This window comes from Trachypithecus francoisi, unplaced genomic scaffold (genome assembly GCF_009764315.1).
Source record: "Trachypithecus francoisi isolate TF-2019V2 unplaced genomic scaffold, Tfra_2.0 Lachesis_group8, whole genome shotgun sequence".
In the NCBI taxonomy this organism is placed as follows: Eukaryota; Metazoa; Chordata; class Mammalia; order Primates; family Cercopithecidae; genus Trachypithecus; species Trachypithecus francoisi.
Genome location: NW_022681473.1, coordinates 25,595,874 through 25,620,458, shown reverse-complemented (window position 1 = coordinate 25,620,458; position 24,585 = coordinate 25,595,874). Strand labels below are relative to the sequence as shown.

The 24,585-nt window shown below is 43.8% G+C and overlaps 1 non-coding gene across 1 annotated transcript; it reads left to right on the top strand.

The window, feature by feature from the left end:
- Positions 1–12,625: 12,625 nt before the first annotated feature.
- LOC117081825 lies at positions 12,626–12,728 on the top strand. Its single transcript, XR_004436306.1, has one exon. It is a non-coding gene; the product is annotated as a U6 spliceosomal RNA (small nuclear RNA).
- The last annotated feature ends 11,857 nt before the right edge of the window (positions 12,729–24,585 follow it).

Here is a 24,585-nt window from a genome sequence, read left to right as displayed (position 1 = left end):
AGATTTAATTGATTTACAGTTCAATTAAACCTGGAGGACGGTGGACCTCTTCTCACAGACCACTAGGCGGTGCCCCAGTGGGGAGTCTGTGTGGCGACTCATACCCCACATTTCCCTTCTGTACTACCCTTACAGAGGTACTGGATAAGAGCCCCACCCCTGCAGCAAACTTCTGCCTAGATACCCAGGCATTTCCATACATCCTCTAAAATCTAGGCAGAGGCTCCCAAACCTCAATTCTTGACTTCTGTGCACTCACAGGCTCAACACCACATGAAAGCCACCAAGGTTGGGGACTTGCATCCTTGGAAGCCATGGGCCAAGCTGTACCTTGGCCCTTTTTAGCAATATCGGGAGTGGCTGGGACACAGGGCACCAAGTTCCTAGGCTGCACACAGTACAGGGACCCTGGGCCCAACCCATGTAACCACTTTTTCCTCCTAGGTCAGGCCTGCGATGGGAAGGACTGCTGTGAAGACCTCTGACATGCCCTGGATATATTCTCCCCATTATCTTAGGGATTAACAGTCAGCTCCTCATTACTTATGCAAATTTCTGCAGCCGGCTTGACTTTCTCCTCAGAAAATGAGATTTCCTTTTCTGTCACATTGTCAGGCTGCAAATTTTCCTAACTTTTATGCTCTACTTCCTTTATAAAAAATGAATGCCTTTAACAGCACCCAAGTCATTTCTTGTATGCTTTGCTGCATATACATTTCTTCCACCAGTTGCCCTTAATCATTTCTCTCAAGTTTGAAATTCCACAAATCTCTAGGACAGAGGCAAAATGCTGCCAGTCTGTAGGCTAGAACATAACAGGAGTCACTGTTGCTCCAGTTCCCATCCCACCTCTTGCATCAGTATGACCTGGATATGAGTCATAGAGTCACAGGAGATCATTTTGGAGCTTTAAGATTTGACTGCCTGGGGCTGGGTGTGGTGGCTCACGCCTGTAATCCCAGCACCTTGGGAGGCCGAGGTGGGCGGATCACAAGGTTAGGAGATAGAGACTATCCTGGCTAACATGGAGAAACCCTTGTCTCTACTAAAAATACAAAAGAATTAGCCAGGCATGGTGGCAGGCACCTGCAGTCCTAGCTACTCGGGAGGCTGAGGCAGGAGAATGGCATGAACCTGGGAGGTGGAACTTGCAGTGAGTTGAGATCGAGCCACTGCACTCCAGGCTGAGTGACACAGCGAGACTCCATCAAAAGAAAAAAAGAAAAAAAAGATTTGACTGTCTACCCAGATTTCAGACTTGCATGGGACCTGTAGCCCTTTGTTTTGGCCAATTTCTTCCATTTGGAATGGCTGTATTTACCCAGTGCCTGTACCCCCAATATATCTAGGAAGTAAACAACTTGCTTTTGATTTTACAGGCTCATAGGCAGAAAGGACTTGCCTTGTCTTGGAGGAGACTTTGGACTGTGGATTTTTGAGGTAATGCTGAAATTTTTGAGTTAAGACTTTGGGAGAAAGGCATGATTGGTTTTGAAATGTGAGGACATGAGATTTGAGAGTGGCCAGGGGCAGAATGATATGGTTTGACTGTGTCTCCACCCAAATCTCATCTTCAATTCCCATGTGTTGTGTGAGGGGCCCAGTGGGAGGTAATTGAATCATGGGGGCAGGTCTTTCCTGTGCTGTTCTCAGGATAGTGAATAAGTCTCACAAGATCTGATGGTTTTAAAATGGGGAGTTTCCCTGCACAAGCTCTTCTTCTCTAGTCTGCCACCATGTGAGATGTGCCTTTCACCTTCTGTGAGGCCTCCTTTGCCTCACAATCATGTGGAACTGTAAGTCCATTTAACCTCATTCTTTTGTAAATTGTCAGTTTCAGGTATGTCTTTATCAGCAGCATGAAAATGGACTAATACACATGCTTTGTGCTTCAAAATTACTAAAATTCTACTTTAGCTCAAAGAAAGAGGACAAGGAAGGCAGTAGCAGGAAATCAAGTCTGAGAATTAAAAGGCTGAGGCAAATCCTGAAGAACTTTTGGGGTCATTTATATGGATATTGGCTTTTAATTTGCACAACTTAAAAAATATTGGACATTTTTGAGCAGGAATAACACAGTGAGACTTCCCTTTAAAAACACAGCTTTCAAGTGCTATGTCAAAAGAAGACTGTAGAAGAGCAGGGAAAGATCATGGAAACCAAGCCAAAAATTAATGCTATAATTAAGCGAGAGAGAGTGACTTGGGCTAGCATGATAATGGTGGAGTTGGTAAGAATTAGCCTAAGTTTTTGTACTTTTGAATAAGATTTTTTTTATGAGCATGATATGGAGTAGGAGACAAAGAGAGGAATCAAGAATAATCATAATATCTTTGGTATGAGCCAAATAATTGATCTGATATTTACTGAGTTTAGAATGAGTACATAAAATGCAGATTTAAAGAGAAAAATTCGAATTTCACTTCCTAACCTTTTACTTTTCTGATAGATCTCTAAGTGTGGATATAAAATATGTAGTTGTAGACTAGAATTTAGCAATGTGATCTAGGCTGGAAACAATTTTCAATCCTTAAAATAGCATTTTCCAAAGTATATTCTATAGGTGTCTATTTCTGCAGTAGGTTAATAAGTACTAAACACACAGCTTATTTAATCAATATTTTTAGAAATGTTGAATTAATATAAACAGATTTTCTTTAGTACTGCTCAGAATCATTAATATAATAATATAATTTTGATATTTAATGATGATAACATAGTATATAGAGCGTTCCAAACTGTTCTATCTAAAATATGTCTTTTCCAGGAAAACTTGGGATAATTGTTTGAAAGAAACATTTTGTATAAGGCAATGACAACCTCCCTGAGAGCATTAGCCTTATTTAACAAATGAAACAACGAAGTTTTAAAAAGCTTGAATAGTTATTCAAGGTGGTATAGCTGGCCTTCAAACCCATGTTGATCTTTCTTACTGTTTAATTGAACTCATGAAAAAGAAGAGGGTGGCAATATACTCAAGTGTGATTTCATTCTACGTACAGATAAGCAGAGTAAACCAGACAAAATTTCCCAAGACTTGGTAAAAGAGGCCTAATGGAGAAAATAAAAGTGCAGGGCCTTAGTAGATACAAGACAAAATGTCCTGCTTGATTCTATTTAGTTCTGACTAGAATTATTTTAATTAATAATGGCTGTATAATCCAGAGGCTTGTAGTGGAATATATTTTTGCACCAGTATGGATTTTTTTTCCTAGCATCTATAGACTGTGTGGCTTATTGAAAGCTTTTCCTAATTCACGGTACTCTGTATATCTTTAACCACAATATTTCTGATATGTGTGTCAACAGCGTGATTCTCCTCCAGTTAGACTGGAATCAGAGGGGTGGAAGAATGGTGAATAGTGTTAAACACAAAAAAAGAATAAAATATTGGGAGGTCGACCGGGCGCAGTGGCTCACGCCTGTAATCCCAGCACTTTGGGAGGCTGAGGTGGGAGGATCACAAGGTCAGGAGATTGAGACCATTCTGGCTAACTCGGTGAAACCCCATCTCTACTAAAAATACAAAAAATAAGCCAGGCATGGTGGTGGGAGACTGTAGTCCCAGCTACTCGGGAGGCTGAGGCAGGAGAATGGCATGAACCCGGGAGGCGGAGTTTGCAGTGAGCCGAGATTGTGCCACTGCACTCCAGCCTGGGCAACTAAGACTCCTCTCAAATAAATAAATAAGTAAAATATTGGGAAGCCAAGGCAGGCACATCACTTGAGGTCAAAAGGTCAAGACCAGCCTGACCAACTTGGAGGAAACCCCATCTCTACTAAAAATACAAAATTAGCCAGGTGTGGTGGTGCATGCCTGTAGTCTCAGCTACTCGGGAGGCTGAGGCAGGAAAATCACTTGAATTGGGGCAGGGGGACTGGGGGCAAAAGTTGCAGTGAGCTGAGATTGCACCATTGCACTCCATCCTGGGTGACAAAGTGAAACTCAGTCTCAAAAAAAAAAAAAGAAAAGGAATAGTCAGTCAATACAAAACAAATTTGAGGAAATTACTATTCTTTTTAACAATTTTGAAAGGTTTAAAATTGATATCACCTCAAGTTTTGGTCAAATTAATATACATGACCTGTGACCCCATGGAAGTATAGGGTGGTGAACATCACCATGGGCTGAAATTTGAGCCCCCAGTGACTTTAGCTTTTGCTAACAACCAATTATTTAGATTTTAGTATCGAATTCTGAACTTCAGAATATTTGCTAGTAATGTATTGAGTGATTAAGGATTATAAAATTTGCTATTAATAAGCTAATACTTTTCACATTATTATCATGTCCTGATGGCTTTAATTCCATGTTCTACAAGGAAGATTGGTTGCCATGCAATATTTGGCAAGGTTACAAATCTTTCTTTTCATTTTTTGAGGTGGAGTCTCACTCTGTCACCCAGACTGGAGTGCAGTGGCACAATCTTGGCTCACTGCTTGCTCTGCCTCCCAGGTTCACGCCATTCTCCTGCCTGAGCCTCCTGAGTAGCTGGGACTACAGGCGCCCACTACCATGCCCGGCTAATTTTTTTTTTTATTTTTTTATTTTTAGTAGAGATGGGGTTTCACTGTCTCAGCCAGGATGGTCCCAATCTCCTGACCTCGTGATCCTCCCACCTCAGCCTCCCAAAGTGTTGGGATTACAGGGATGAGCCACTGTGCCCAGCCAAGATTACAAATCTATGTCTGCGTCTGCCAGTACAAGTAACTGAAACACCAGAAATTTCAGTTTATTGTTTGAGTTATAGAAAGTAATATCTTCAAAAATTATACAATATAGTACTGATACCTCAGCCTGTGAAGACTCTTCAGGATATTCAGGGTAAATTTTACATTCTCTAGCTATCTATTTCCTAATGCTGTAAATTCATGTCAGATTTTTAAACAATTCCAGGGGCTGTTTTCTCTACCATAGTGACAAAGAATGTGTAAGGAATCCACCCTAAAAATATACATATAAAACAAACTTAACAACGAGTACCCTTATATGAAGTAATGGATATTGAATCATGAAGGGAAAGAGTTCTTTAATAGGCAGTCCAGTAATGCAAGTAAGAGTATAAGTTGTGATATCAGGAACGCATGAGTCAAAATTCTGGCTTTATAATTTATTATCTGAGTGGTCTAGGGTCAGTTATCCTCTGTAAGCATTAAATCTCTGATATGTAAATCCAGATACAAATCACTGCCTTATAGAGTGTTAGAGTTATTACTTACTTTAGTATCACTGTTATGCCCAGACCGTTTATTCCCCGAAGAAGACCACCAGAGTCCAGAGTCAAAGCCAAGCGGCAAGGATCTTTAATACAAGTTCGAACTTGGTCCCTCCCTTCTACAACATACAAGAGGGCCCGGAACAATGCGTGCGCTTGCTTTTTATAGCTTGAGGTAAACAGGACTTGTCAGGTTACAGAGGAACAAGGCATTACAATTGGTTTACATTTTAAATTATGCTTTTAGCAGCTTTCTTATTGGTTCCTGCGCTTTTACAAACAGTTGTAACCTTATCGGAGGTTCTCCAGGTGTTGTTTTTCTTTGAAATATACGGAGGAATGTGTTTGTGTCGGGGCCAGGAAGTGGAGGCATTACTCAAGGCTGTGATGTGTTTGTGTCCGGCCCAGGAAGTGGAGGCATATGGGGGGATGTGATGTGCTCAAGGCTGTGATGTATTTGTGTGCGGCCCAGGAAGTGGAGGCATATGGGGGGATGTGATGTGCTCAAGGCTGTGATGTGTTTGTGTCCTTTCATTTCCCCCTCTCTCAGGTACCTCTGGAGCCAATCTTGGGTCCTATAGGTCTGACTCCGTTTCAGTGTCCACAGTTTGGTATTGAGCTCTGAGGACCATGAGCTGTATGGTGTCAAACTTTTCCTTGACAAACCGCAAAATTCTGTTTATAACACAAGGTCCTACGGTAAGCAGAAACAGCAGACTTAGCAGGGGTCCAAGGAAGGGGGCTAACAGAGAAAACATAGAGGAATTCCACCATTGGTTTGCAGCTGAGGCAAACTGCTGTTTTTTCATTTCTATGCTTAACCTGTGTAACTGCTGGACCCGGTTCTCTACAAGCCCTGATTCATTGATATAAAAACAACAATCTTCCTTTAGAAGCATACATGTACCACCTTTCTCAGCAGTAAGCAAGTCTAAGGCCCTCCGGTTCTGCAAGGCTACTTGAGCTAGGGATGTAAGCTGTCGTTGGAGGGAGGCAAGGGACTCAGCCGACTCCTCCATAGCAACAGCAAATTGTTGGTACAACTTGTTATTTCCTATGAGGGTGTGACCTAGGGCTCCCCCTGCCAGTCCGGCCGCAATGAGGGATGATGTGAGGGAGATTCCTGCAATGAGGGGGAGAAATATGGCTCGTGCAGGTCTCGGTCTAGGGACTGGGTGAATAGTAGTACTAGTCCAGTTACCGGTGTATCCCAGGAACTCGCCGGTAGTTAGGAGAGTTAACCGGGGAACTAATGTAACGGGAAGACACAGTTGGTTAGTTACAGAGGGACCAGATAGGTTCTTAGATAATGTTCCATTATACCAAAAGAATATGCCCGGTGTGGCCCTCAGGTTGGTGTTGGGGGCCGTTACAGTGATGTTGCAGAGGCTGGAGTTGGTGCCTGAAAAACAGTAGGGAAACTTCTGCACCTTTGGTTCGGCTATTTGAAAACCAGTAAAATTTAGCAAAATTGGGTCACTGTACCCTGAGGGGGGGCAATCAGCACTGGCTAATAATTTTCCGGGATTATGAGGTTGCCTAGGGTGGGTTCGGTTTTCATAAAGCCAGAATCTCCAGACAAAGGGATTAGAAACTGGTTTTGTGTTTGCCCCAGTGGCCACTAGGGCAGCTAACGCTAGGGTTAGACTGCTTAACTGCATGTTTGCAGTGAGCTATGCTGCCGGCACAGGGTGAGTTTTAAGGGGTTGTTCTTAGCTCTGTCCACAGTCCATGTGGTTGGTGCTTCAGTCGCTGCTGTGAGTGGTCCAAGAAGGTCGGAGGTTGGGTCCACCGGTTTGACGTGGGTGTAGTGGATCCACGACGCGATGCCTTCTACTTTCAGGGCGGTGGGTGTGGTTAGGAGTACCTGGAGTGGTCCCTTCCACCGGGGTTCTAAGGTCTCTTGTCGGTGTCGCTTAACCAGGACCCAGTCTCCCGGCTGGTACGGATGGGGTGTCGGTGGGGGACCGGTCTCATATAGTTCCTTCAGCTTGGGCCAGACTTCCTGATGAATTTTCTGCAAGGCTTGTAGGGAAAATAAGAGTTCAGAGACATTTTCTGTTTCAGATTTGAGCAGATCATCTTTTAGGCTGGGAACCAGGGGTGGGGGTCTGCCATACATGATTTCATAAGGGGTAAGGCCCAGTCTGTAAGGGGTATTACGGGCCCGGAATAGAGTGTAGGGGAGAAGGACCACCCAATTAGCGCCAGTCTCCATAGTCAATTTAGTTCAGGTCTCCTTTAAGGTCCGATTCATCCTCTCTACCTGTCCTGAACTCTGGGGCCTGTAAGCGCAATGTAGTTTCCAATTTGCCCCAGGGATGGAAGCCAAATCCTGACTTACCTTAGCAACGAAGGCTGGTCCATTATCTGACCCTATCTGGACGGGGAAGCCATACCTGGGAAGGATATCTTCCAGAATTTTCTTTGCTACAACCTGAGCAGTCTCCCTCTTGGTTGGGAATGCTTCAATCCACCCTGAAAAAGTATCTACAAAGACAAGTAAGTACCGATACCCGTACTTCCCTGGCTTTATCTCAGTAAAATCTACCTCCCAGTAGATACCGGGCCTGATTCCCCTGAGCCTTGTTCCCGCTGCAGCCTGGGATTGAGGGTAGGCGTTGTTAAGCTGGCAGACTTTGCAATTGGTCACGATGCTGCTGGCCGTCTCGGCTATATGTCTGATTTTGAGCTTGGAGCGTCTGATCAGGTCCATCATCCGCCGGGCACCCAGGTGGGTGGTTCGGTGGATGTGTTCTAACACTTGTTGTCCTAATTTTTCTGGTAGGATGGTTTGGTCATTAGTATCAGTCCACCACCCATTCTGGATCTATATCAGGGGAAGTTTGGCAATCCACTGGAGATCTTGTTCTGAATAATCAGGGAGATATGGCAGGTCCCGGGGGCCCGGATCAGGGAGCTGGAGTGCAAGGAGTTGACTGGGAGCCTTTGCCACACTCCTTGCAGTTTGGTCTGCCAGAAAGTTGCCTTGAGCAATTGGAGTGGTTGGTTTCTGATGCCCTGGGCAATGTACAATAGCCAATTTTTCTGGTTCCCATAGGGCTGTTAACAGGGCTAGGATCTCTTGCTTATTTTTTATCTCTTTTCCTTCAGCCGTTAGTAACCCTCGCTCCCTGTAAATGGCCCCATTGTATGTGCGCCGTAGCAAAAGCATATCAGCTGTCTGTGTATACTGTCAGTTTCTTCCCTGCCCCTAGGGTAAGAGCTTGGGTGAGTGCTATCAGTTCGGCCTTCTGGGCCGATGTCCCCGGGGGCAAGGGTTCCGCCCAGATTACCTCAGTCTCTGAAGTCACTGCTGCTCCAGCATACCTCTGGCCTTGGTGAATGAAGCTGCTTCCATCAGTGAACCAGACGAGGTCTGCGTCAGGAAGTGGGCGGTCCTGTAGGTCCTCTCAAACTCCGTGCACCTGAGCTAGTATCTCAGTGCAATCATGGAGCGGGGCGTCCAGGTCCAGGTTAGGCAGCAGCGAGGCAGGGTTTAAGGTTGTCGAGGGCAGGAAAGTTATCCCAGGTCTTCATGGAGGGCCTCATCGAACAGGGTGGGAGAGTTTTTGAATCCCTGAGGCAGTCTGGTCCATGTCAGTTGGCCACTTATGCCCCTCTCAGGGTCAGTCCACTTGAAGGCGAAGAGCTTTTGGCTCTGAGGGGCTAAAGGCAAACTGAAGAAGGCATCTTTCAAATCTAAAACAGTATACCATTGGTGTTTGGGGTTTAGAGTACTCAGGAGGGTGTACGGGTTAGGCACAGTTGGATGTATGTCCATAACCCTCTTATTGACTTCTCTTAAGTCTTGTACAGGTCTGTATTCTCCGCTATTAGGTTTATGTACCGGCAACAATGGAGTGTTCCAGGGTGAATGACAAGGCCGAAGGACCCCTTGGTCAAGGAGCCGACGGATGTGGGGCGTGATTCCTACTTTGGCCTCTAGGGGCATTGGGTATTGCCATACCCGAACAGGATCTGTCCCAGGCTTGAGTTCGATAAACAAGGCAGGACGGTGTTTCGCTAGTCCTAAGCCCCCTGTCTCTGCCCAAGCTCCTGGATATTGCTGGAGCCAGGTTGCTATGTCCTGGTCAGGGGTCACTTGCTCTTGGTGGAGCCGGTACTCATCTTCTAGGGTTATAGTCAGGATGGGCACGGGCTGATTTTGGGAATTGGTCACGATGGGCCCCTCAGGGAGGAAATGGATCTGTGTTCCCATTTTAGTCAGCAGGTCTCTCCCTAATAAGGGGCAGGGGCTCTCAGGGATGACCAGGAAAGAATGGGTTACATTCCTGGCTCCGAGGTTTACTGTCCTTTGTGTCGTCCAGGGGTACTTCTTAATTCCTGTGGCCCCTTGTACCCATGAGGACTTGGTGGATAATTTTCCATTAGTTTTAACTAGGACCGAATGCTGTGCTCCCGTATCGACCAAGAACTGGACTGGGGACCCCTCCACTTGCAAAGTTACCCTAGGTTCGGGGAGGGGGTCTGAACCCCGTCTTCCCTAGTCTTCGTCTTGAGTGACTAGTACGGGTGTAGGCCTAGGGGGTCCCTGTCCTCGTTGTTTCTTCTTAGGGCAGTCTCTTACCCAGTGGCCAACTTCCTTACAGTAGGCGCATTGGTCTTTGTTCAGATTATCATGTCTGGGGCACTGCCTAGGTTGAGTGTTCTCTGACTGTAGATGCTCTTTCTGTACTACTGCTGCCAGGACCTTAGTCATTTTTTCAGTGGCCTTAAATTGCCTTTCTTCTGGAGTATCTCTATTATTGTAAACTCGCTGGGCTATCTGGAGGAGGTCCTGTATCTGTTTTCCCTCTAAGTTTTCTAATTTCTGGAGTTTCTTTTTAATATCTGGGGCTGCCTGATTTACAAAAGACATTACAATAGTTGCCTGACTTCCTGGGGCCTCTGGGTCTTTGGGGGTATACTGTCTAAAGGCTTCCATTAATCTTTCTAAGTAGCTGGCTGGGCTTTCTGTCTTTCCTTGCAAAACAGAGTATACTTTAGCCAAATTAGTGGGCTTGCGAGCAGCCGCCCGGAGACCCGCCATTAGAGTCTGGCGATAAAGGTGTAGCCGTCCCCTACCTTCTGCTGTGTTGTAATCCCACGCCGGTCTGGTCAGAGGAAAAGTCGCATTTATGAGGTCAGGGTTGGCAGTTGGTTGACCGTCGTCCCCCGGACCAGCTTTCTAGCTTCTACCTGTATTCTCTCTCGCTCCTCCGTTGTGAACAAGATCCGGAGGAGCTGCTGACAATCATCCCAAGTGGGCTGGTGGGTGAACATGACACTATCTAGTAAAGCCATTAAATCTTTGGGGTTGTCTGAAAACCGGGCACTCTGAGTCTTCCAGTTATACAGATCACTAGTGGAGAATGGCCAGTACTGAAGCCTGGAGATTCCCGTGTCATCTGGGGGTCCTATTTCCTGGAGGGGTAAAGCCTCTGTGAAGTCAGGCGGCTGGGGGGGGGCTAGCTCGCAAAGTGCGCCCCCGCGTCCGCCCAGCTGGCCCTTCAGAGTTACTTTCACTTTCAGCAGATCCGGGAGCTCCGGCCGCCTCCCGTTCGCCTGCTCCCTCCCGTGGCTCAGCCCGGGGGGCTGGGGCCTGGGGTCCGGAGGGGTACAGAGGGGGTTCTGTGGACAGTGGGTCCTCGCTCTCAGGTAAAACAGGATGGGGGGTGGGCGTCGGTTGCTTGGATTTTAGCGGCCGAGCAACCAGTGCCTTGCAGGGTTCCGGGGCTAATAGGAAGGGGGACAGCCAAGGGGGCGGGTTCTCAGCTAGGTCCTGCCATATAAGAATGTATGGGATATGATCCGGGTGGCCGGCACGCCCTGATAGGAAAACCTTGGACTTGACTCTAGTGATGACGGGAAGGCAGAATGTCCCTCCGGATGGCCACCCTACATTAAAGGCAGGCCATTCGGAGTGGCATAGAGTAATTAGCCCTCCCTTCCTGATTTCCATACTGAGATCACGGCCCCTTGCTCTAACATCCTTGAAATTACTTGTAAGGAGAGATAGGGGAGTGCTCTGGGTATTACCCATTTTAAACGGTAGCGCCCAGAGAGGCGTCTGGAAGAGGTCCTGCAAGGGAACAAATTATGTCAGCCGCAGGCGCGCACCAGAAATCTGGGTCAGAATCCGATCAGAGGGGAGCCGCCAGCGCGCACCAGAAATCTGGGTCAGAATCCGATCAGAGGGGAGCCGCCAGCGCGCACCAGAAATCTGGGTCAGAATCCGATCAGAGGGGAGCCGCCAGCGCGCACCAGAAATCTGGGTCAGAATCCGGTCAGAGGGGAGCCGCCAGCGCGCACCAGAAATCTGGGTCAGAATCCGGTCAGAGGGGAGCCGCCAGCGCGCACCAGAAATCTGGGTCAGAATCCGGTCAGAGGGGAGCCGCCAGCGCGCACCAGAAATCTGGGTCAGAATCCGGTCAGAGGGGAGCCGCCAGCGCGCACCAGAAATCTGGGTCAGAATCCGGTCAGAGGGGAGCCGCCAGCGCGCACCAGAAATCTGGGTCAGAATCCGGTCAGAGGGGAGCCGCCAGCGCGCACCAGAAATCTGGGTCAGAATCCGGTCAGAGGGGAGCCGCCAGCGCGCACCAGAAATCTGGGTCAGAATCCGGTCAGAGGGGAGCTGCCAGCGCGCACCAGAAATCTGGGTCAGAATCAGATCAGAGGGGAGCCGGGGGATGTCTCCCACCAGTCTCTGCTGGCCGTCCTATAGCGCGTCCGCCAGGACTGCGTCAGCTTCAGTTTCAGACCTCGCGAGTTACAGATACAGGTTTAGAACAGACACAGACAGACAAACAGAGACGAGCCGCAGACTGAGAGAGCTGCAGATTCAGAACGGACACAGACAGACAAACAGAGACGAGCCGGCTCACCTATTAGCAGATCGATCCTAGTAGATCCGTTGACCGGGGGTCTGGTGGGCTTGGGGGAATCCCAGACGAGCCCCCAAATGTTATGCCCAGACCGTTTATTCCCCGAAGAAGACCACCAGAGTCCAGAGTCAAAGCCAAGCGGCAAGGATCTTTAATACAAGTTCGAACTTGGTCCCTCCCTTCTACAACATACAAGAGGGCCCGGAACAATGCGTGCGCTTGCTTTTTATAGCTTGAGGTAAACAGGACTTGTCAGGTTACAGAGGAACAAGGCATTACAATTGGTTTACATTTTAAATTATGCTTTTAGCAGCTTTCTTATTGGTTCCTGCGCTTTTACAAACAGTTGTAACCTTATCGGAGGTTCTCCAGGTGTTGTTTTTCTTTGAAATATACGGAGGAATGTGTTTGTGTCGGGGCCAGGAAGTGGAGGCATTACTCAAGGCTGTGATGTGTTTGTGTCCGGCCCAGGAAGTGGAGGCATATGGGGGGATGTGATGTGCTCAAGGCTGTGATGTGTTTGTGTCCTTTCAGCACATACACTAAAATTGTGATAATACAGAGAAGATTTGCATCGTCCCTGGGCAATAACAACACACAAATTTATGAAATAGTCTATGTTTTGCAAACTGAAAAAAGGCAGAGACAAAGAGAGGATTCTAAAAAGAGCAAGATAAAAGCTTCAAGTCACCTGTGAGGGAACCTCTATTAGACTATGAGAGGATTTTGCAGAAAAAAAAAATCACAGACCATGGGGAATGGGTTGATATATTCAAAGTACTGGGGAAAAATAAATGCATAAAACTCTTATCAACCCTAAATACTATACCCAGCAATGCATTCAGAAATAAAAGAGAAACCCTGTCCCAGAGAAATAAAGGCTGACGTAATTTATCATCATTAGACTGGACTTACAACAAATGCTTAAGGTAAAGGTTCAACTGAAACAAAGGGATAATTGCTATCATGAAAACATAAAAAAATATAAGCCCAATTAGTAGAGGCAAATTCATAATCAAATTCAAAATACTCTATTACTCTAATGATGATGTGTTAATTTTTCAAATCTCCAGTACAGAGGTTAAAAGTCAAAATAACATACCTACAGCTACAGTTATAGTCAAAAATAACTATAGCTAAAATAAGTTTTAAAATACAAAATATAAAAAGATGTAAAATGTTCTCAACATAAGTAATCACCAGGGAAATGCACATTAAACCATTATGAGACATCATCTCATACCCATAAAGATGGCTATTAATTAAAAACAAAAAAGGTAAATGTTGGCAAGGGTGTGGAGATAAGGGAACCCCGGTACACTGTTGATGGGAATGTAGTTTCCTATAGCCATGATGGAAAGCAGTATGAAGGTTCCTAAAGAAGTTAAAAATAAAACTACTATATGACCTGGCAATTCCTTTTCTGAATACATACAAATAGGAGATAAGATAGACACTTTGCAAATATATCTGTACTCTCATGTTGATTGCAGGATTATTTACCATAGCAAGACATGTAAACAATATAAATACCCATAGACTGACAAATGGGTAAAGAAATGTCACAAACACACACATAAACACACACACACACACACACACACACACACACACACACAGAAATAATCACCCCTAAAAGGAAGGTCTACAATATGAATGGAACTACCATAGAATAAATTATGCTAAGTGAAATAAGCCAGAGGAAGAAAATTATTGTATAATCTTACTTATATGAGGATTTTTTTTTTAAATAAAAAGAGCTCAAATATGCAAGGATGATGAAGCAGTGGTTACCACAAGTGAAGGGGATAGGAAGGAAATAGGAAGATATATGTCAAATAACACAGAATAACAGATGTATAGGAAATGTAGAGTAGTAGCCTGTTTTTATGGTGCTAATAAAGACATACTCGAGACTGGGCAGTTTACAAAAGAAAAATATTTCATTGGACTCACAGTTCCATGTGAATGGGGAAGCCTCACAATCATGGCAGAAGGCAAGGAGGAGCAAGTCACATCCTACATTGATGGTGGCAGGTAAAAAGAGGGCTTGTGCAGAGAAACCCATTTTTCACACCATCAGATCTCATGAGATCCATTCACTATCATGAGAACAGCCTGGGAAAGACCCACCCCTATAATTCAGTAATTCTCCACCAAATCCCTCCCACAACATGTGGAAATTATAGGAGCTACAAGATGAGATTTGGGTGGGACACAGAGCCAAACTATATCATTCCACCCCAGCCCTTCCCAAATCTCACATCTTCACATTTCAAAATCAGTCATGCCTTTCCAGCAGTCCCCCAAAGTCTCAACTGATTTTCAGCATTAACTCAAAAGTCTACAGTTTAAAGTCTCATCTGGGAAAAGACAAGTCCCTTCCACCTATGAGCCTGTAAAATAAAAAACAAGTTAGTTACTTCCTAGATACAACGGGAGTACAGGAATTGGGTAAATACAGCCATTCCAGATGGAAGAAATTGATGAAAACAAAGGGGCTACAGGCCCCATGCAACTCCAAAATCCAAAAAGGCAATACAATCTTAAAGCTCCAAAGTGATCTCCTTTGACTCCATGTCTCACATACAGATCACACTGAAGCAACAGGTGGGTTCTCATGGTTTTGGGCAGCTCCACCTCTGTGACTTTGCAGGGTACAGCCTCCCTACTGGTTGCCTTCACGGGCTGGCACTGAGTGTTGGTGGCTTTTCTAGGCTCATGGTGCAAGCTGTTGGTTGATTTACCATTCTGGGGTCTGGAGGACAGTGGTCCTTTTCTCAGAGCTCCACTAGGTGATCCTCCAGTAGGAACTCTATGTGGGGGCTCCCACCCCACATTTTCCTTCTATACTGCCCTAGCAAAGGTTCTCCATTAGAGCCCTGTCTCTACAGCAAACATCTGCCTGGGCATCCAGGCATTTCCATACATCTTCTGAAATTGAAGCAGAGATTCACAAACCAGAATTCTTGACTTCTCTGCACCTGCAGGCTCAGCACCATGTGGAAGCGCCAAGGCTTGAGACTTGCACCCTCTTAAGCCATGGCCTAAACTCTACATTGGCTCCTTTCAGCCATAGCTGGAGTGGCTGAGATGCAGGGCACCAAGTCCCTAAGTTGCACACAACATGGGGACCCTGGGCCTGACCCACAAAACCACATTTTTTCTTGTAGGCCTTTGGGCCTGTGATGGGAGAGACTTCTGTGAAGACCAATGACATGCTCTGGAGAAATTTTCCCCATTGTCTTGGGAATTAACATTCAGTTTCTTGTTACTTACTCAAATTTCTGTAGCTGGCATGAATTTCTCCTCAGAAAATGGTATTTTCTTTTCTATTGCATTGTCAGGCCACAAATTTTCCAAACTTTTATGTTGTGTTTCACTTTTAAAACTGAATGCCTTTAACAGCACCCAAGTCACTTCTTGAATGCTTTGCTGCTTAGAAATTTCTTCCACCAGATACTCTAAATCATCTCTCTGAAGTTCAAAGTTCCACAAATCTCTAGGGCAGGCACAAAATGCCACTACTCTCTTTGCTACAACATAACAAGGGTCACTTTTGCCCCAGCTCCCAACAAGTTTTTCATCTCCATCTGGGATCACCTCAGCCTGGACCTTATTATTCATATCACTGTCAGCATTTTTGTCAAAGACCTTCAACAAGTCTCTAAGAAGTTCCAAACTTTCCCACATTTCCTTGTCTTCTTCTGAACCCTCCAAACTGTGCCACCCTCTGCCTGTTACCCAATTCCAAAGGCAATTCCACATTTTCAGGTATCTTTTCAGCAATGCCCCACTCTCCTGACACCAATTTACTGTATTAGTCTGTTTTCACACTGCTTACAAAGACATACCTAAGACTAGGCAATTTACAAAAGAAAGAGGTTTAATTGGACTCACAGTTACATGTGGATGGGGAGGCCCCACAATCAGGTGGAAGGCAAGGAGGAGCAAGTCACATCTTACATGGATGTCTGCAGGCAAAAAGAGAGCTTATGCAGAGAAACTCGCTCTTTTAACATCACCATATCTCCTGAGACCCATTCACTACCATGAGAACAGCATGGGAAAAACCCACCCCCATGATTCAATAATCCTCCACCAAGTCCCTCCCACAATATGTAGGAATTATGGAAGCCACAAGATGAGATTCGGGTGGGTATACAAAGTCAAACCATATCAATGCCAAATCTAGAAATTTAATGTACAACATGAGAACTAAGATTAACAAAATTGCATTAAAAAAAAAATGTTTTAGAATAAAATTAAAGAGGATAAATCATCTAAAGCACTTAGAACCTTACACAGGAAGCAACTAGTTGATATCAGCTAAAGAAATCTTTTTGCACCATGGTAAACTTGCATGAGATTCTTGTAGAGCTATATTTGTTCATTTTTATCTGAAAGGTATCTAAGATACTTGAAAGTATTAAACTCATTGAAACTTCTGTGTAAACAGCTGTTTCACATATCTTTTCCTAGTCTTGATAATTTCCCCTTTTGAGCCAAATATCAAATGGTTCAGATGCTCATAAAGTAAGGTTGAGTCACAGTCACTTGCCTCTAGTTTTTAAAAAGTCTAACCTTCTACAGCTCTACCAGTGGACTGTGCTGCCCAAAGTTATGCTTTGTGCAAATCATAACCTGCTACAGCAGCTTTCACTAGAACTGTTATTTTCCCTTCTGAAAGATAAATAGAAAAGAGTTAGAGAACAGAAGAAAATATAGGAGCATAACAAAATAAATACAAGTTGATTTGGTACATTAAAGAATGAGAATCAAAAGTTAATTTTAATAACTATAAATCTGCTTTTCTTAATATGGTAAGAAATAATTACTAACCATTTATTTCTGCCAGTTTCAGGGCAGTGGATAATGCTGTGTCCAGACATAAGGAACAAGTAGATAAAAGCTTGCATTTGGATAAAACAATAAGTAGGCAGAATCATGTTGGTTTATTTGTTAAACCACTATGTATTAATCCAATGCCCTGCTTAAGAACAAAAGCATAGTAGATCTAAGCTAATATTCTAGAAGTAGATTACTAGAACATTGAGTAGTAAACTTACATGCTTAAGAGGAGATGGTCAAACCCTACAGAATATACAGGAAGCAACAGTTAAGACCAATACCTGTCCAGAGTCAAGGAAGATGAAGCAGGACCAAGAAGGCTAGAGTAAAATGAGTGGCATAAATCCAATCAATACTCTTTTAAAGAGAGAAAAAAAGGATACCCTCAACAGTTGAAGTATGCAGGTGAGATCAAGCAAATATATCATATTAGAATTAAAAACATCAAAAAAGGTTAAAAAATCTGTTAATGAAGACAATGTACACATTACTTCTATAAATGTATGATTGCTGATAAGCTGATAATCAGTTTTGGTCAACTGGTTTGATTTTACTGATAAGTAGGTATATATATATGAGATGAGCTTGATGGTACAAAGACCATGATGAAGCAGAAACGGAAGAGGTATAATATGGAAAATATGTCTAAGAAAATCTCTTCTAATCAATTACAAAAATATTTGAAGCTTTTTGAAATTAGTTAAAAGTTGCTAGCAATATTTGTTTTTTAACTTTATATATTCAAGTAAAAACAGTACAATTTAAAAATTCTTTTTGAATTAATGATATCTGTATCAATACTATACGTTCTTTAGAGGAAAGTTCTATGTGATACTAATAACAAGGTGATAATTGGTGTCACGATTTATATACAATTTAATAAAGGAAAAGGGCTTGATATGATTTGGTTGTGTGCCCCCTACAATCTAAAGTTGAAACGTGACCTCCAATGTTGGAGGCAGACGTAGTGGCAATGGCAGGAGCCACTGCCATCAGATGGCTGCAACGGGGAGGTTTCCAGGGGCTGCTTGCTCCATAGGGCCCACAGGAGCCAAGGGCAAGTGGGAGCCCGGTCCCTCCTGAGTTGGGGCGGAAGGTCTCCAGGTGCCTCTGCAGCCACCCAAACCACAGCTGTAGATCAAGGCTTCCTGCTCCATGAAGCAGGCAGGAGCTCCACCCACTGGGCGGGGCTGCAGCTACCCAAATTGTGGGCAGCTCTCCATGTGCTCTTGGTGGGGCCTGGAGCAGGAAGGATCCCTGCCCTCCCAGATGCAGCTGCAGCCACCAGATCCGCGACTACAGACCTGGGCCTCCCATTCCATGGAGCAGGCAGGGTCTGGGGACAAGCAGGAGCCCCGCCCTTTCAACTTGGTGGGGAGGGAGCTCTGCAGGTGCAACTGCAGCTGCTCTTTCAGGCACAGGACCTGGGCGTCTCTGCACCCTCAGAGGCCCAGGAAGCCCCCTCAACACTCCGAGCAGGCTCAGATTTGTCTGCTCCCACTGCCTGGTCTCTCTCCACTCCAGATTCTGGCTCTGACTGGGGCTGAGCCCAGGCACTGTCACTGCCTGGCTGGGTATGCATGTGCTTGGGGCACTGCCCTGCTACCTTTCCCCCTCCAGAATTGAGGTGCCCATGAGCATGAGAGAGGAAACTGAGAGGGGGATGAGGGCAGCTCAGTGCTAGCCCGCAGGTGCCCCTTAGTGCCAGCACTCTGGGCCTATGGACAGCCCTGAGGCAGACAGGCTCCTGGACAGAAGGAGGCAGGTCCCCAGTAATGCCTCACCTTCAGGCCAGGGAGGGACTGAAGGCTGGTGGCCTGGCTGCCAGTCCTGGCTACTAGAGTGGAGACTTGTGGTGCCATTTCCAGGCTGTCCCAATGCCACCCATGGGCAAATTGGCATGCCCTTCCTCCCCTCTAACGTCTATAAAAGCCCTGGACTCAGCCAGAGCAGGGCAGAGGACAGAGAGATGATGGGATGACCAGCTGCAGAGAGGAGCTACCCTCTCCACTGAGAGATTCAGAGACTTGCAGTGACGAGCTACCCTTTGCTGAGAGCTTCAGAGACCTGCAGAGACTTCAACTTTGGGACAACCAGCTGCAGAGAGGAGAACCTATTCCAGGGTCTCCTCTCTGCTGAGAGCTGAACACTCAAGAGGACCACCCGCCTACAGAGAGGAGCTGCCCACTGCAGGTCTCCTCAGAGCTTTTCTAACACTCAGTAAAGCTCCTCTTCATCTTGTTCACCCTCCGTTTGTCTTCATACCTTATTCTTCCTGGACACAGAACAGAACTTGAGCAAAGACACCACCAGCAACAGAGGTTTCCGACCACGAATTCAACACCCTAAATATCCTATGACAGTAGGAAGTGTTTAAATCAATGAGGGAGATCCCTCATGAATATCTTGATTCTGGCCTCATGGTAATGAATAAGTTCTCTATTTGTTCATGCAAGAATTAGTTGTTTAAAAGAGCTTGGAACCTCTTCTCTCTCTTGATTCTTTTCTCACTGTGTGATGTACCTGCTCCCTCTTTCTCTTCTGCCATGAGTACAAGCTTCCTGAGGCTTCACCAGAAGCCAAACAGATGCTGGTGCCTTGCTTGTACAGCCTACAGATCCATGAGCCAAATAAACCTGTTTTCTTTATAAATTACTAAGGTAGTCCTTTATAGCAATGCACAATGGACTAACACAGGGTTTTATTATCAGGGTTATATTAACCTCATGTAAAGGTTTTATTGAAACCTAATTTGTGTTGTTTTCTAGGGGCTATGTAGATTAAGTAAAATGCATGCAAGAAAATGTGATTGATAAAAACCATTGCAAGAACTGAGGCAGGAAAATCGTTCTTAAAAATTGAAAATATACTATGTAAGAAATGTTTGCCATTGAGACTTAGCTGAACTCTACCTGTGATTCATGCACACTTCCTCTACAATCTCAATATTGATCTAATAACATTTTTGTTAAAACAAATCACAAATCATTGCTATTATTAAATTATTAGGTATAGAAATCCAGCTAACTAAATTATTGAATTATGTCAGGCTTTAACTATCTCTTTTTCAGGTTACTATTGAATAAAGTAGATAATGTGTATGCCATTCATCAAGAGACAGCCAGTGGCCTTCAAACAGGTAAGATATTAATCTTCCCATTTTATATTGAGGAAAGGAAGCCTTAGAAAGATTAATTGGTTTAAATCTTTCAGCCTGGCCAGGCATGGTGGCTCACACCTGTAATCTCAGCACTTTGGGAGGCCGAAACAGGTGGATCACCTGAGGTCAGGAGTTCAAGACCAGCCTGACCAACATGGTGAAACCCCATCTCTGCTAAAAATACAAAATTAGCCGGGCATGGTGTCACACGCTTGTAATACCAACTACTCAGGAGGCTGAGGCAGGAGAATTACTTGAACCCAGGAGGCAGAGGTTGCACTGAGCTGAGATTGTGCCACTACACTCCAGCATGGGCGACAGAGTGAGACTCTGTCTCAAGAAAAAAAAAAAAAAAATCTTTCAGCCTATGGGATTTGAATCTACATAGTGTTCCCAGATATGGTGATCAGGTTAATCAAGCAGATTTCTTAAAGCATGGCAGCATGAGGTCAAATAAATTAATAGACGCATGTAAAATAACATAAAATTCATCTCATTCTATAATTTTTACTCTCAAATTTTATACAATCAAAACAACCAAATGGGGCTGGGTATGGTGGGTGCCCAGGTACGGTGGCTCACGCCTATAATCCCAGCACTTTGGGAGGCCAAGGCAGGTGGATCACTGGAGATCAGGAGTTAAAGGCCAGCCTGGCCAACATGGTGAAACCCTATCTCTACTAAAAATACAAAAATTATCTGGGCACAGTGGCACATAACTGTAATCTCAGCTGCTCAGGAGACTGAAGCAGGATAATTGCTTAAACCTGAGAGGCGGAGGTTGCACTGAGCCAAGATCATGCCACCACACTAGAGACTGTGTGACAGAGCGAGACTCCATCTCAAATAAAAATAAAAATAAAAAATGGAAATCCTACTGTAAGAATTTTTGTTATGGTCACAGGCTGATTGAGGTTAAAAGGAAATTTTATTTCTTAAGTTGTGAGGGTCCATCCTGATTATTTTGTGACATACTGCTTCAGAGAAACAGAAACCAGTGTCAATTTTGAATAAATTTTCCCACACTGAAAATGCATATTGTTTCCCTATGACAAACGTGTTATGAACAGCATGGGATTGAGATTGCTATCATCTATCCTTAAACTGGGTGAGATGTTCCCAGAAAGAGAGAAGATATCATTATAAGACAAACCACGTATCTTAAAATGACTGAGACATGTCAGTGAATTGGATACATGCTGATGACCAAGATTTGGTGGAGGAAGGAAAAACAAGATAAACAAGCAGGGATGAAAAATAAAATAGGGAGAACACAATTTAGAAATATAGTAGAAAGAAAGAAACAAAGAGAATAAGATTAAGAAAAGACAGAAAATATAAAGGAAGAAAAAGAGGCAGAGAACATAGGGAAAAAGAAATCAGAAAAGAAGAGAGAAATTTAAAGAGAGTGAAATATGAAATAGAGCTGAAAGCAGAAATAGAGTTTGAAGAATATTTTAGGAAACTCGAATTTGTTTTAAAAAGAAGTGGGACACTGTGCCCTCTAAGATTGAAGACCATGAAGGACAATGTAAAGAAGCTTAAGGTACAGGTTTTCAATTCATAGTTTCAATTAAAAATTATAGGGTATAGTAAAAAAGCCCCAATTATTCATGATATTCCTTGGCTAACCCTGATATTAAGATTGAATGAGGTAACCCGAAAGCAAACTACTCAGAAGAGTGCCTGACATCTAGTAAGTGCTCAATAATTGTTGAATATTATTTTTCTTATGATCTAGTTTAGAGGTTTTTCAGACTGTGACAAACCAAGGCAGAATATATTTCAGCCTGAATAAATTCCAGGCAATAATCTGAAAGTGACACAATACTCTAAATACTCATAACCTAAAATGTATATTTTAACGCTCTACATTTTTCTCAAAAATCTTAGAGTTATAAGAATAAAGGAAGATTCTTATATTAATTTGTAATAGAAATTATGTGATTTTATTTCAAAATTACATAATATAGAGAATGAAATCGCTATTCTTAAATAAACATAAATTTCCAGAGTAATTTTAGTGATCATTTTGAAGAAGAAATCACCAAAATATGTGAGCAAGACTAAGTGGCTTCCTACATACCTCTAATAGAAATTCCTCCTTGAATTTTACAGACTTCTTTAAGGAAACAAAATAATTTTTATTCTAAGAGAGTGTTTCTTGATAGGACTAGTGTTTATTTTTTCCGTGTAGTTAAAGGAGTATCTTTATAGATACAAATTATGCAGGTGTTTTAATAACTGTTATTTTCAGCAGCATCATTCACATTTTGTATGTATCAATTCAAAGAAACAGGTGCAAACACTTGCTTATCAATTATCAATAATCGGTGAGAGGGTTCTTCAAGCCTCATTTTCTTAGAGAACTTGAAAAATGGAAAGGGAAAGAAGACACCAAAGTGAAATTATTATTTGTCTTGTAATTACAGAAGAGTGAAATACATGAGAGAATATAATTTTTTATTTTAAAATTTTATTTTTAATTATCATGTAATAATTTTATCTATTTATGGAGTACAGTGTGATGTTTCAATACATGTTTACACTGTATAATGATCAAATCAGGTTATTAAGCGCATTATCATCTGATACAGTTATCATTTATTTGTGGTAAGGACATTCAAAATGCACTGTTCTACCTATTTTGAAATATACAATAAAATACTATTAACCATGGTCACCACAGTGTGTACTAGAACACCAGATCTTATTCCTCCCATCTGGTTGCAACATTGTACACATTGACCAATCTCTCCACTGCCAGTTACCCCACTACCTTTGCCAGTCTCCAATAACCACTATTCTACTATGTCTATGAAATTTTTTTTTTTTAGATTCTATATGTGAGATCATGTGGCATTTGTATTTCTGCACCTGGCTTATTTTAGTAAACATAATGCCCTCCAGGTTCTCCATGTTGCCAGAAATGATAGGATTTCATTCATTTTTATGGATGAATAGTATTCCTTTGTGTATGTACACCACATTGTCTTTGTCTGTTTAACCATTGATGAAAAGATGTTGGTTCCATATCTTGGCTATTGTGAATAATGATGGAAGAAAACGGGGGAAACACTTTATGACATTGGACTGGGCAAGGATCTTTTGGATAAGGCCTCCACTAGAAAGGCAACAAAAGCAAAAATAGACAAATGGGATCACATCAAACTACAAAGCTTCTGCAATATATATATATACACGGAGTAAAGAGAAAACCTACAGAATGGGAGGAAATATTTGCAAACTATCCATCTGACAAGGAATTAATATTCAGAATATAATTGACTCAATAGCAGAAAAACAAATAATCTGAATTAAAAATAGGCGAAAGACCTGAATAGACATTTTTTCAAAAGAAAACAAGCAAATGACCAATAGGGATGTGAAAACATTCTCAGCAGTAATCATCAGGGAAACGCAAATCAAAACCACAATGAGATTATCATCTCACTTAGAATGATTATGAATAAAAAGAAAAAATAAATGCTGGCATAGGTGTGGACAAAGTGGAACTCTTATACACTGTTGGTGGGAATGTTCATTAGTAATGTATCTGGAATTGGTGGGTTCTTGGTGTCCCTGACTTCAACAATGAAGCCGCAGACCCTCGGGGTGAGTTTTTAAAGATGTTGTGTCCGGAGTTTGTGCCTTCAGATATTCAGATGTGTCCAGAGTTTCTTCCTTCTGGTGGGTTCCTGGTCTCCCTGACTTCAGGAGTGAAGCTGCAGACCTTCCCAGTGAGTGTTACAGCTCATAAAGGCAGTGGAGAACCAGAGTGAGCAGCAGCAAGATTTATTGTGAAGAGGGAAATAACATAACTTCCACAATGGAAGGAGACCCAATGGGGCTCGCTCTGCTGGTTGCATAGCCTGCTTTTAGTCCCTTATCTGGCCCCACCCACGTCCTGCTGATTGGTCCATTTTACAGAGAGCTGATTGGTCCATTTTGACAGAGTGCTGACTGGTGCATTTATCATCCTTGGCCTGGACAAAAGTTCTCCATGTCCTCACCCAATTAGCTAGACACACAGCACTGATTGGTGCATTTACAAACCTTTAGCTAGACACAGAGCTCTGATTGGTGCATTTACAATCCTTTAGCTAGACAGAAAAGTTATCCAAGTCCCCACCTGTCCCAGAAGCCCAGCCAGCTTCACCTCTCACTGGCACTGATTGCAGGACTTTGAGGCATCTAGCCCAGGCACTCCAGCAGCCCAGAGGGAGCTCCTCCCAACAACAAAGAGGGGAAGCAACAAAGAGGGGAAGCAAAAAAGAGGGAGACCAGCCATTGTGGCTAACAGCCCAGCGAAGAGGGAAGTGGACCCGGCCTCCGATCAAGCCCAGCAGGCGCCATCAGGCCGCACCAAGTGCAGGACCCGCGGAGCCCACGACCAACCGGAACCCGACCGTGCCTCTCCCTCCACACCTCGTGGCTCTGCCTTGGCCAGCCGCAGAGAGGGGCCCGCCCC